We start from the raw sequence: 13,265 nt of genomic DNA, 5'->3' as shown, positions 1-13,265 counted from the left end.
AACAACTTCTTTTCTCGCAACCTTTGCAAAGTGAAACTTAGATGACTCGCATGCTCTTCTTCGCTCTTCGAATAGATCAAGATGTCATCAATGAAAACAATCACAAACTTGTCAAGCACATCATGAAATACTCGGTTCATGAGGTCCATGAACACCGCAGGAGCATTGGTCAATCCGAAGGGCATGACTCTAAACTCGTAGTGACCATACCGCGTTCGGAAAGCTGTCTTGAAGATATCACTAGACTTCACTTTCAATTGGTGATATCCGGACCTTAAGTCAATCTTTGAGAACACAACTGCACCCTTCAAGCGATCGAAGAGATCATCAATTACGGGCAGCGGATATCTATTCTTGATGGTCAACTTATTCAACTCACGGTAGTCAATGCACAAGCGCATACTACCATCTTTCTTCTTGACGAACAAGACCGGAGCTCCCCAAGGTGACACACTAGGCTGTACGAAACCTCTATCAATGAGCTCATTCAACTGATTTTGCAACTCTTTCAACTTCAGTAGGAGCCATCCTATACGGAGCTTTAGATACCGGAGCGGCACCGGGGACGAGATCAATAGAAAACTCGACATCCCTGTCGGGAGGCACTCTGATAGATCATCGAGGAAGACATCAACAAAGTCGCGGACAACTCGACTTCATCGACTCTTTTCTCCACTATACTCTTGCCTTCGGATGAAGCATCATCCACTAGGGCATAGACTTGCATCGGTCTGCGGACAGCACCTTCTTACAAACCCTTCTCTTTTCACCCTGAAATTCAAAGACCGGACTTCCACAAATATGGAGCTGGATCTTCTTTGAGGAACAAAGGAACACGGCTTTGTGGGCTGTCAACCAATCAATTCCCAAAATAACATCGAAGTCCTTCATGTCAAGAATCACAAAATTGGCTTCCAAGTTCTTCTCACCAATCAACACGGGACATTTAGATAACCCCTTATCTAGTTTCACAACAGGACAGTAGGTGTACTAATCAATAAACAACTAGACAACTTCTCGGGGATTAGGTTAGTCTTCTTGATGAATGCGAGATGACATGAACGAATGAGATGCACCCGTATCAAATAAGACAAATGCGAAATAGAAGCGACTAACAATGTACCTGTAATCACTTCATGGCTTGAATCCTGCTCAAGCCTTGGAAATACTGAAAACTCTACCGGAGGGAGGAGCGGGAGCACTCTTCACCACCAGGGCGGGCTCTTTGGGCGGGCCGCTCGGACAGAGCACGAGCAAAATGACCAGCTTGCTTGCGGTAGAAGCAAACGGGATTGCTTTGGATCCAACGGGGGTGGCTGCAACGAGAGGGCTTCGAACAAAAGGCCTTGCACTTGCACTTGCACTTGCTGGTGGTCGGTTTCCGCCATCTTGTCCTAAAGCGGCCGGGCTGCTGAAAACCCGTGTTCGGCCTACACTCTTAGCCTGAAAGGTAGGAGTGGGGTAGGGTGTAGGTCTCACACAAACGACGGTCACTACGATCCACCAAACCAGAATTCCTTGATTGCCAGGGCTTTTGCACACGAGCACTTTCCTTCTCTGTTTCTTCCAACTTCTTCGAGTTACTGCACCACTTGAGCATAGCTCACTATAGGCTGGATTTGTGAGGTAAGCTTTAATGGCGGGCGCGAGTCCTTTGAAGAACTTCTTTGCTTTCGCGAGGTCATCCTTCGGAGAATGCGGAGCAAAGAAATGAAGCTCCTCGAACTTCTGTTGGTACTCCAACACGGACGAGTTCCTTGAGTCGAGAATCATGAACTCGGCTTCCTTCGCATCTTTCACCGCCTCGGGAAAGTAGTTCATACAAAAAGCCTCTTTGAATAACTCCCAAGTTACAACTCCTGCATGCAAACCTTCCAAAACGGGACGAGTGGAGATCCACCATGCATCGGCTTCTTGTTGCAACTACGTTCAAAGCAAACAAAATCTTACGAGCTTCCGAGCATTGCGGATGTCGGAAAGCCTTCTCCAACTCACGAAGCCACTTGTTAGGAAACAAAGGGTCCTTGGTAACTCCGGTGAAAGTGGGTACTTGCATCTTGAGAAAACTCTCCATCGGGCGAGTATGCGGAGTTCAGCTAAACCTCCCGCATTCGGGACTGCGGCATGAGGATTCACATTAGCACCAGCCCGGGTCTCATTATGCAGAGTCATGAAACCCACCAACATCTGGTTGAACTGAGCTGCTTGCTGCTGCATCATATTGCCCATAATATTGGCAATATCTCGGAAACTTCCAACATTCGGGGCACAAGGTATCTCATGAGTACCCTGATCAACATTAGGTATCTCACCACCTCCATGAGGTACTTCACCACCTCCTTGAGGTATTTCACCACCTCCATGACCACTGGATTCACCACGCCCACTTCTCAAAGTAACCATTCTGCAAAACCGAGAACATCAAAATACCGAATTTCGAAGATTCAACATAAACCACAAGTCCAAATGATTTGAAAACTTAAATCATGCTTAAATATATCCATATAGTCATCAAACAATATTCCATAAAGCAAAAATCACATTTTTCCAAAAATCCAACAGCAATTGAGGTCTCTGTGACCATTGGTCGAGTGATTGGTCGACTGACCCAGTCGACCAATGAGTCGACCAATGCAGACAGAATGCGAAAATTCGCATTATAAGCCTCATTTTCACATTCCAACCTCATTCTAACTTCTTCCAAAGGTGAGAGAGCCCTAGGGAAAATCTCCAAGAGTTCTCACAAGTGTTCTTGAGGTGATTTGGTGCTTCAACAACAACACCACAACACACAATCTTTACAAACAAGGTAAATCTCTTATTCTTTCTTCCATTTTCATCTTCTCATGCTTGCATTTCAATAAAACCATGCTTTACTTGTATCCAATGCTAGAAATCATGCTTAGGAATGCTTAGAAACATATTCCCTAGGTTTTAAACACAATGCCATGCATAGACAACAAGTTATAACATAATGGTGTTCATCTCGCAAGGTTTCTATACCGAAATCGATATCTTAGAAAAATTCCGTTTTCTCTCAAACCGCTTGAAATTTTCGCACGAGATCAAATGCTACATGCTCAAGATGACATTGTAGATAGGTCCATACAATTTGATTTAACCAATTTCAACTTTTCAAAAATCAAATTTTGACCTAAATTGCAAAATCCCCAAATTTCCTTCTTGCTGAATTTTTCGCTTTAATCCAAGTTTTCGATCGATTTTCATCAAACAAACTTCATAGACATGAAATTCCAAGTATTGCGCACATGCTAGTATGTTCAAATCAAATTTCCCCCAAATTTGAAATTTTCCGAAAAATTACGAAAATACCCTTTTGGCTCAAATCTTAAAATAGCACTAAGCTGGAATTGTCTCTTGTCTCTTTCACGAGATACCCACTATGCGAGAGGGGAGGGCGGGGACGAGGTAGAGGTCGTGGTCGCATCGTAGGTGCTCTTAGGGGCGAGAGGTCGGGTTCCTTCGAGCCTAGACGGGAGGTTAGGAGACCGGACATGTTTGACACACCTCGGGCCGAGTTCTGTACGAGGCCTACTTCAGCTCTTGCAATATCGAGATGGGACGTCTACTTCACTTACGCCAGCTCGGAGCCTTTAGGATTCGGCGGAGATTCGACACATTGCGGTGGACTCATCTCTTCACCGAGGATCTGCCGGTATACCGGAACTAGTGAGGTTGTTCTTCGGCAACCTTACTTACACGAGAGGAGGCTCGAGGCCAAGGACATCCACTTAGACTTGTCCTCGGGAGCGGGGTCTTCCGGACTCGGATTCGCTTCTCTACCCGGACAACGGCTGAGATCTTGCGGGTTCCTTACTATCCACGGCGTGTGTGTGGATACCTGCGAGGAGCGGATCTGGACGACCATCCGATGCCGTACGAGCTACGCGAGATATGCTCTACGCTATGGGATAGCCGTCGATGCTTCACTCCGTGGACCAGCGGACGGATGACGGATTCTGCACGGATTATCGGTCGCATAGTCGGCCGAAACATTATGCCGAAAGCCGGACATCACCATCGGGTCACGGTGATGGAGGCCTTAGTCATCTACCGCATCTACATGGGCTTCGAGATCGATCTCTCCTACATCATTCAGCGAGGTCATGCTTGGACTTAGTTCTGCGGCCTAGCATGCGGAACCTTTGCTATGGGAGGCTGACCGGCTCGATCTTCGGGCATTTCGGGGTGAGTTTCGAGGATACACCGGTGGACACCGGTTCACGGGGATACTCTATTGGGACTCGGACCATTCGTCGGATGAGACTACGGCGATCGAGAGAGATCTCCCGGTCCGGAGGGTGAGGATGATGATGAATCGGAGGATGAGGATCAGGGGTCGAGAGGATGGAGGAGAGGATATCGGTCTGATAGTGATGATCGGGCCGGAGATGATGCGGATATGTGCGAGGCTGAGCCTGTGCATCACGAGTTTCCTTCATCACACTTCGAGGCGGGTGGCCCTTCACATGCGGTTCCGGAGACTTCGGATCTTGGAGCACGAGATGAGATCGATGACTTCCATGCTAGAGAGGATGGAGGTCGGACGGGGAGCAGATGTACGAGAGGATGGAGTCACGACGGGATAGGATAGAGCATCGGGTGACTCGGCTAGCGGAGGAGTTCGGAGCATACGGAGAGATCGAGAAGATCACCTAGATAGACTGTACCTTAGGATTTCCATTTATGCATTTCGGATGTAATCATTGTAAAAACTTTTGAAATTAATGAAGTTCATTTTGTTTCCCTTTAATTATTGTATGTTATGCACCTTTCTTTTCCTTGCATTAGTGACATTTGTTCAAGTATAATTATGGTATGTTATTCGGAAATGTTGTTATGCTTCAAAGATCAAGTTTCTAATTCGGTGTTCTATTATTCACTTCTAAGAGTAGAAGAGTCATTTCAGATCAATGACTCGGGAATGTTCAATTGTTGTCTTTTGTGGTTAGGATCTCCTCGAACCTTGGGCTACGATACCAATCATCCACGCCCCCCCCGCCGGTACCCTATCCGGCATACCCGAGAGTGTGATCCACGGCCCGAAGATCAGGTATCGAGTGATCAACCTCCCACATAAACAATAACATAATCATGAACAATCATAATAAAAGTGCGGAAGATAAACCATAGATCCAATAAAGAAAGAATGAATCATAAATGAATCGGAATAATAGATATAATCGAGTATCAAACGAGATAAGTAAAGTGAGGCAAAAATCCCACTTTACAACCAGCGGAAAAGTAGCTCTAAAAGAATAAACTAGACAAAATCTAATCCCAGTAGCAAGTACATTGGGTAACTAAATTGTTCTCCACTTTATAGACAACATCCTTATAAGTGTAAATCTCATAAATGGCACAAGGACGCTTCCACTCAATGGTCGGACTAAGCATCGTACGGAGCATAACCACTCGCGGGATCTTCAGTGTAATTGTGGTAACCGCAATCACCTTCCTGGAGATATGCCTCTTCGACTTGCGCTTCTTCATAGGGACCGTCATAGTACTCGGTACTGCAGGATAGTCTAACAAACATTGTACAATAAAGGAATGAGTTTCAAAGAAACTCGGTAAGGCGATTAAAATCCATAATAACATAAATGGCGGGGATTCGGGAACAATCATAAATGCAATATGACATGAGACAAGCAATGAATGAATGAATCTAACTCTATGTATGCTGGTCTCTATTGGCAGACATGCTTTAAGTCATAGCACCGTACTTCTTTAGGAAAGTCCACTCACATCCTCAACCATTTAAGATATCTTGGATTCTCTCACGGATCATTTCACCGGTCTTGAGCAGCCGATTGGTAATGGGTCCTTCATCCCTCGGGACAAACCATGGCAGGGGGTTAAGTCAACACACTCTCTCACAACCATTTGGTATAAGAATCTTGGCGCATGTCGGGGGTAAAACCTAGCCAAATGCAAGTCTTCTACTTAGTTACATCAAGTCGGATCCAGATACTTCCATTCCTCGTCCCCGACGATCCTTTCCGGTATCCTTCACACTAGAGTCCTCATAGTCCCCGACTACGGACTCATCAACCCTATTGGTTATCCACATATGGTAAACGGGAAGCTCTCACGTCCTCTCACGGGTTGGTTACCGGTCTTAAGCGCCCGTGAGCCCAAGTCTAACCATATGCAACCCTACCAATAAATGGCCCCCACAATGTGATTCCTGTCCTCTCACGGGTTGGTTACCGGTCTTGAGCGCCCATGAATCCCCATTGCTACCACGGGTCGTTCGGTCTCAATACCCCTCCGATTAGGGTCGACATAACAGGACATCCTAGCCAAACACTACTAGACAATCCTAGATATGTCATCCAACAGTTTAGGAAGGTGTCCAGAGGGCATCTCCGGAAACATCCCATAATATTCCCGTAGTAGTCCAAGGACAGAAGTGTCAAAAGGACACCTCTCCTTTCCAAACCATACTTAAGCATACACATGCATCAATTCATATCATCACATATATGGTAACTTCATATATGGAAAGAAATCAATAATTACAATCACTTGTATAACATTGGTAAGTAAATCATACATGAATCAATTCAATATGAATAAGTAATGCTACTGTAATCAAAGTTATGCAACAGTAGTATATCATTGTAAGAATCTAATTTAGGAATCATATCAATGATATTCAAATATAGAAACTAGATTCATGCTATCTATGTAATTAAGGAAATAACCATCCTTACCTTTTATAAGTCGCAAAGGAATCCTAAGAAATCAAGTAAGATCTTGGCAAACTTGAGAAGAATGTCCTAAACAAGTATATACAACATATTAGGAAAGATCCCTAACAGAAAAGATACCAAAACATCCAACAAAGACCAATTCTGGAGTTGCTTGTACTCATTGGTCGAGTGGATTGGTCGATCGCCCCGATCGACCAATCAGTCGACCAATGCAGACAGTAGCCTAGAAAAACAGAGTTTTAAGATATGAAATCCGAATTTGGTGGTTCAAAAGGGTACTAATCAAGGGGTAAACTATATCAGCAGTATTCCAACATATAGGGTACCTCAAAACACCAATCAAATCAAGATATCAAGATCCAAATTAGGAAACAAAAAGTTACCATAATTAGATCAACCATGGATCTTGATGAATTCGAAATAGAAATCAAAGACAAAAACAATAGGAGGATGGATCATTGCTTCAGGTAATGGTATCATGAAAACATACTTAGATCTTCAAGGAACAAGGCTTAGAAGCATAAATCTAAATTAGGAAATAAAACCTACCATATATGTAACTACCATGCTTCATGAAGAACGCATAGTATGGTAGAAGAGAACAACTAGAGATTGATAGATCATGGATCATGGAAAGAAAACACAGTAACTAACTACTAACATGATCAACATAGAAGATCCAAAGAGATCAGAATTCAAATCAGATGTTTAACAAGATTAGATCATGGTTTGATCATGATTCCTTCAAAAGCTTGCAATGATCATGGTTAAGATCATTGTTCTAGCCTCAAATCCTTAGGATGATCATGAGAACATGTTCGAGAGATGTTTGCAACAGAGAATGCAGCATCTCTTCTACTGTCTCAACTCAAAAAGGAAAGAAAAACAAAGATGGAGGAGAAGAAGAGAGAGTAGACATACCTTTTGATGCCAAAAGAAGAGTTTCGACGAAGATCCGTCAAGAAAACACCAAGGATGCAAGGGAGATGACTTGCAGAGGTCTTTGGTTCGTTCCAGAGAGTTTGGAGGCAGCAAATACGAAGTGGACTCAAGATTGGACTTAAATAGAGCAAGAACAACCTAATTGCCAAAGACAGCACTCATTGGTCGAGTGGATTGGTCGACTGGCCCAGTCGACCAATCAGTCGACCAATGCTGACAGCAAGTCCAAAACAGGGAATTGAAGGCCCAGATCAAATCCAATCCTAAAGGGGTTTTGCACACAAGTCAAGTGACTTACCTAATAGGTAGAAATGCCTTCAAACCAAGATAGAGAGCACTCCAAGTCCATCAACTAATCAAATCTTCATCAGGATTCAGTTTCCATAAATAGAACTTCATCATCAACTTTCATGGATTCAAAGCCAGACACCAAGTCCTCCACTGGGATGGCCCAAAGCTGACTTCTTACTTTACTTCGGGTCATCGAACCTACAAATAACAAGGTTTCCGGGTCAAGGTTAGGGCTGGGTTTTACAGTTAGATTCATATATGCATTGTCTGTTTCATATCATTTTGCATCTGCTATGTTTTGCTATCATGTTATTTATGTTGTTGTGGAATAACTTGCCTTGCTGAGTTCTTTTGAACTCACTCCTTTTTGTGCAAATATCTTTGTTAGATTATTTTGCAGGTACTGAAGAATATGAAGGCCAGTACTACGAGGCGCAAGTCGATGATGATACTACTCCCAAGGTGCTAGCGATTACGAAGATTACGTTGAAGATTCCTCATGTGATCATGCTGCATACCAGGATTAGCCCTACCGTGGAGTGGAAGCGGCCGTGTTTAGTTTCTTTAGTTTATGTTTATGATGATACACTTTATAAGTTAGAAGAGACATTACCTTAGTTTGATTACTTGTTTTCTTTCTTTTCTTTTGGAAATCGGTTGTAATATTCTTTTTAGTTTTCGAGCTACATTTCCGCTGTAATTGTGGAGTGACTTTTCCGCACACTCTACAATTTGATTTATATATTGGTATTATTGTTTCCACACTCTGATTATGTTGTCTTTCTCTTTATCTTGATCTCATTGTTTATATAATGTTACTTTGATTATATCTTGTTCATGATTATGTTATTGTATATGTGAGAGGATGATTTCCTCGATACTTGATCTTCGGGGCTGTGGATCACACACTCGGGTATGCCAGGTAGGGTACCGGCTAGGTGGATGTGATACACAGAGAGAGAAATAAGTGGAGAAAATAAATAAATAACTTGATTTTAACATGGAGAAAAAGTGGAAGAAGGAAAGAAGGAAAACAAAATATTTTTAGAAAAGTGATTTTGGGTTAATTAAGGAGGGGGGGGGGAAGTGAAAGGAATACAAAGTGGGGGAGAGAGAGAAAACCAATTTGAGAAATAAATAAAATTCAATAAAATAAAATCTTCTAGAAAATCTAACAAAAGAAAATAGAAAATCCTAATCTTTGACTACTTGTGGGCCCCATACATCTTTCAATTACAATAAAGAAAAATAAAATAAAAATCCTAATATAATCTCAGTCTTAGACCAAAATTGGCTTATTTATTTATAAGATATTTTGGAGTTGACCCATAATTGCATCTCTAGCCCATCATGCTCCAAATCAGCCCATACTCGCACTTGAGAATTTGAACAGACTTCTTGACGTGTGAAATTGCATGTTTCATACCCAAAACTCCAAATATTCCTAAAAAATCATAAAATATGCAAAAACAACATAAAACCCAAGGTAGCTCCACTCTAAGTGTGTAAAATGCATGCTTTATGCCCTAAGATTTCATACATAAATGTGTTCATCAGTACTTATGAGCCAATTCTTGGCACAAGCTAGAGGGTGCTATTTGTCATTTGGTTTCCTTTGATAAACATAGACTTCTTCGACCCAATGACTCTTTGAGTTATACACTTGAGGCGGCTGACAAGGATCTTGGAAATGAAGCAGTGTAAGGTAGAAGTCATGTGACTACTCTATAATCATTATAGGAGTTTTGCACCTAGCCCTCTGGAATAGCAACCTAGAGAGCTTCAACTTGTTAGGCATCCTTCGAGTTGTGAAAAAGCCGAATACAGTACATACCTCATTTGTAGTGGTATCACATCTGGTCTTATAAAATGTGGTGTTGAATCCAACAATCCTTGGGGCATTATCATTGTTAGTACTAAATTCTTGACTTCCTCTAAGGGAAAATAATGATATAGGTTCATGAAGTCTATCTTGGAAAAGGTTTGGTCGATAAGAAGTTCAAAATTCAAGCATATAAAGCATATGAAAGGATTTATATGAAAAAATATGGTTTACCAATTAAAAATTTTGGTGTGATTTATGCATATAATACATATATTATCTGCAAAATTTGAGGACACCAAACCCAATATCCTGCTAAATGTGAGAGCCTTGTGCATTATACAATAACTCATACTTATTAGGACTCTTAAGTCATATAGAGCCAAATAAAATTGAATAGATAAAGAGAAATACAACATATATGTAGTTTAGCATGCCAATGAGAAACCATGAATAAATTACCAAATTTAGATCTAAAGCCAACAACTTGAACTAGGCTGTGTCACATTCACCTAGCCGATATCCATTCACCCGAATACTCAGGAGAATGATCCACAGTCCCAGAGATCAGGTCTCAGGATCACCAATCATTCCACACAATAGTCTAATCATGAGCAAATAAATCAATGGCATAATATTAATAAAGAAATAAATCAAGTAATAAGTGTTGGTGCAACCTAGAGGGGGGATTAATCGGTTGCAACTAGTGGAATATCCCAATTTTGTAGTTTATACGGAAGTACAAGGTAAATTTAAAATTCAAACGAATTAAACAATATCAAGCAACCACAACACAAGATTTATAGTGGTTAGACTGTACAAGTCTACGTCCACTCCTCTCTTAGCCTCAAGAGAGTGTTCCACTAATGATTCTCTTTCAATACAATGGGTAGAGATCAAACCCTTACAATAATCTTTGTTACGGGGCAAGAGAACCCTTCACAATCTTTGTTTAGCAAGTAGGGCAAGAGCACCCCTTAACAATCTTTGTTCACGGGCAAGAGCACCCAAGAAATCTTTGTTCACGGGCAAGAGCACCCAATGACCAATTCTAATCTACCAACCTAGACTAGAATTGAAACAGTTACAAAGGTAGGATGTTACCTTACAAGAGGTGTGTCACATCCTCCCAGCCGATACCCTAACTGGCATACCCGAGAGTGTGATCCACAGCCCCGAAGATCAAGTATCGAGGAAATCATCCTCCCACATATACAATAACATAATCATAAACAGAAATAAATCAAGGTTTAATATTATAGACAAAGGTTCAAAATAAATAATGAACAATCAGTATAATCAGAGTGCGGAAAGATACCAGATATCCAATGATATAAAAAGGGAGTAAAGTGAGGCGGAAACTCACTTCACCAAAAATAGCGGAACGTAGTATGAAAATCAAAAAGGGATTACAACTGAAACAAATGTACTAAGAAATAAACTAAAATCAAGCGTCTTCAAGTTTAAAGATAACGTCTTCATAAGTATGGACTTCATCAATCCAATGAATCTGTTCTAACTCTATGCCGTTCTCAAAAGTAGTACGCAGCTTGATCCGCCGGGGGATCATCAAAGTAATCTTGATCGTTGCCAGCACTTTGCGTGTAATACGCTTCATCAGCTTGTGCTTCGCTGTATTGCTCGTCATAATATTCTGTACCTGCAGGATAATCTAACAAAAGAAATATACAAAAGGAATGAGTTTCGAAGAAACTCAATAAGGTAGTTAATCCATAACATCATAGATAACATGTGGCAAAACATAACATGATGCAATGCAGTATGAAACAAGTAATGTATGTATGCATCTAACTCTATGTATGCTGGTCTCTATGGCAGACATGCTTTAAGTCATAGCACCGTACTTCTTAAGGAAAGTCTACTCACACCCTCAACCATATGAGATATCTTGGGTTCCCTCACCCATTTAAGGTATCTTGGGCAGCCGGTTGGTAATGGGTCCTTCATCCCTCAGGACAAACCATGGCAGGGGGTTAAGTCAACACACTCTCTCACAACCATTTGGCATAAGTATTGGCGCATGTTAGGGAAAAGCCTAGCCCAATGCAAGTCATCTAGTTAGTTACATCAACTCAGGTCCAGATACTTCCATTCCTCGCCCCGGGCGATCCTTTCCGGTATCCTTTCCACTAGAGTCCTAATAGTCCCTGACTACGGACTCATCAACCCTATTGGTTATCCACATATGGTAAACGGGAAGCTCTCATGTCCTCTCACGGGTTGGTTACCAGTCTTGAGCGCCCATGAGCCCAAGTCTAGCCATATGCAACCCTCCAATAAATGGCCCCCACAATGTGATTCCCGTCCTCTCACGGGTTGGTTACCGGTCTTGAGCGCCCGTGAATCCCCATTGCTACCACGGGTCGTTCGGTCTCAATACCCTTCCGAATCGGGTCTGATACAATAGGGGTGTATCCTAGCCAAACACTACTAGACATCCCTAGGTATGACAACCATTGATTCGGGAAAGTGTCGATGGGCAACCCCGGAAACATCCCATACTATCTCCGATAATGTCCAAGGACAGAAGTGTCAAAAGGACACCTCCCAATCCCAAACCAAACTTAATCAAACAAATTCTCAGATCAGTCATGACATACATAACCAATAGTTCATCATATAAAAGAGAATGTAAAAGCAACAACATATTAAGCAGTATTAAGTAATTCATATAACATAAATAATGAAAAAGATGATCTAAACAAGTGCTACTGTTCCCACAGTAGGAGATCAGAATTAAGATACAATAACAGTAGGTAATCTCATAGTTTCATAAAGTAGAAACTAGAGAACAAGCAATCTATGCAGTTAAGGAATTAACTGTCCTTACCTTCTAACTTGAATGGAATCTTAAAGAATCAAGTATGATCTTGACTAAACCTGAGAAAACAGTCCTAAACAAGTGCACACAACATGTTAGGAAAGATGCATAAAGGAAAAGATCATAAATCAATCGAAACAGACCAAGATTGAGGTTGTTGTACTCATTGGTCGATTGATTGGTCTGCTGGACCAGTCGACCAATGAGTCGACCAATGCAGACAGTGGCCTGCAAAAATCTGAATTTTGAGAATCCAGAGCCGAAATCGATGGTTCAACAGGGTACAAATCAGAGGGGAATTATTATGGTAGTATTCTAGGGTATAGAGGATATCAAATCATAAATCAAAACAAGTTCTCAAGTTACAACCTAGAAATCATGAGGTTAACCTAATTAGGTTGAACAATAGGTTAGGAGGGAAAACTAGAAAAATTAAAGATAATGAACTAGGATATGAAAGAATTCAGATCTAGTAAAGAAAACATAATAATTGAGTTAACATGATCAACAAGGGGGGTTCCTGGGTTTGATCCAAGAAAATTAGGGTTTCACCCTTTTGGCTCCCTGGACAATAATTGTGAGATCTGGATGAACAAAGACAAATCAAAACAGGAAAAATAGATGATTA

This window comes from Hakea prostrata, chromosome 3, assembly GCF_041222555.1.
Source record: "Hakea prostrata isolate BN-2017 chromosome 3, UWA_Hpros_2, whole genome shotgun sequence".
NCBI classification, from domain to species: Eukaryota; Viridiplantae; Streptophyta; class Magnoliopsida; order Proteales; family Proteaceae; genus Hakea; species Hakea prostrata.
The sequence above is the reverse complement of the archived record's forward strand: the minus strand, read 5'-3'. Positions refer to the sequence as shown.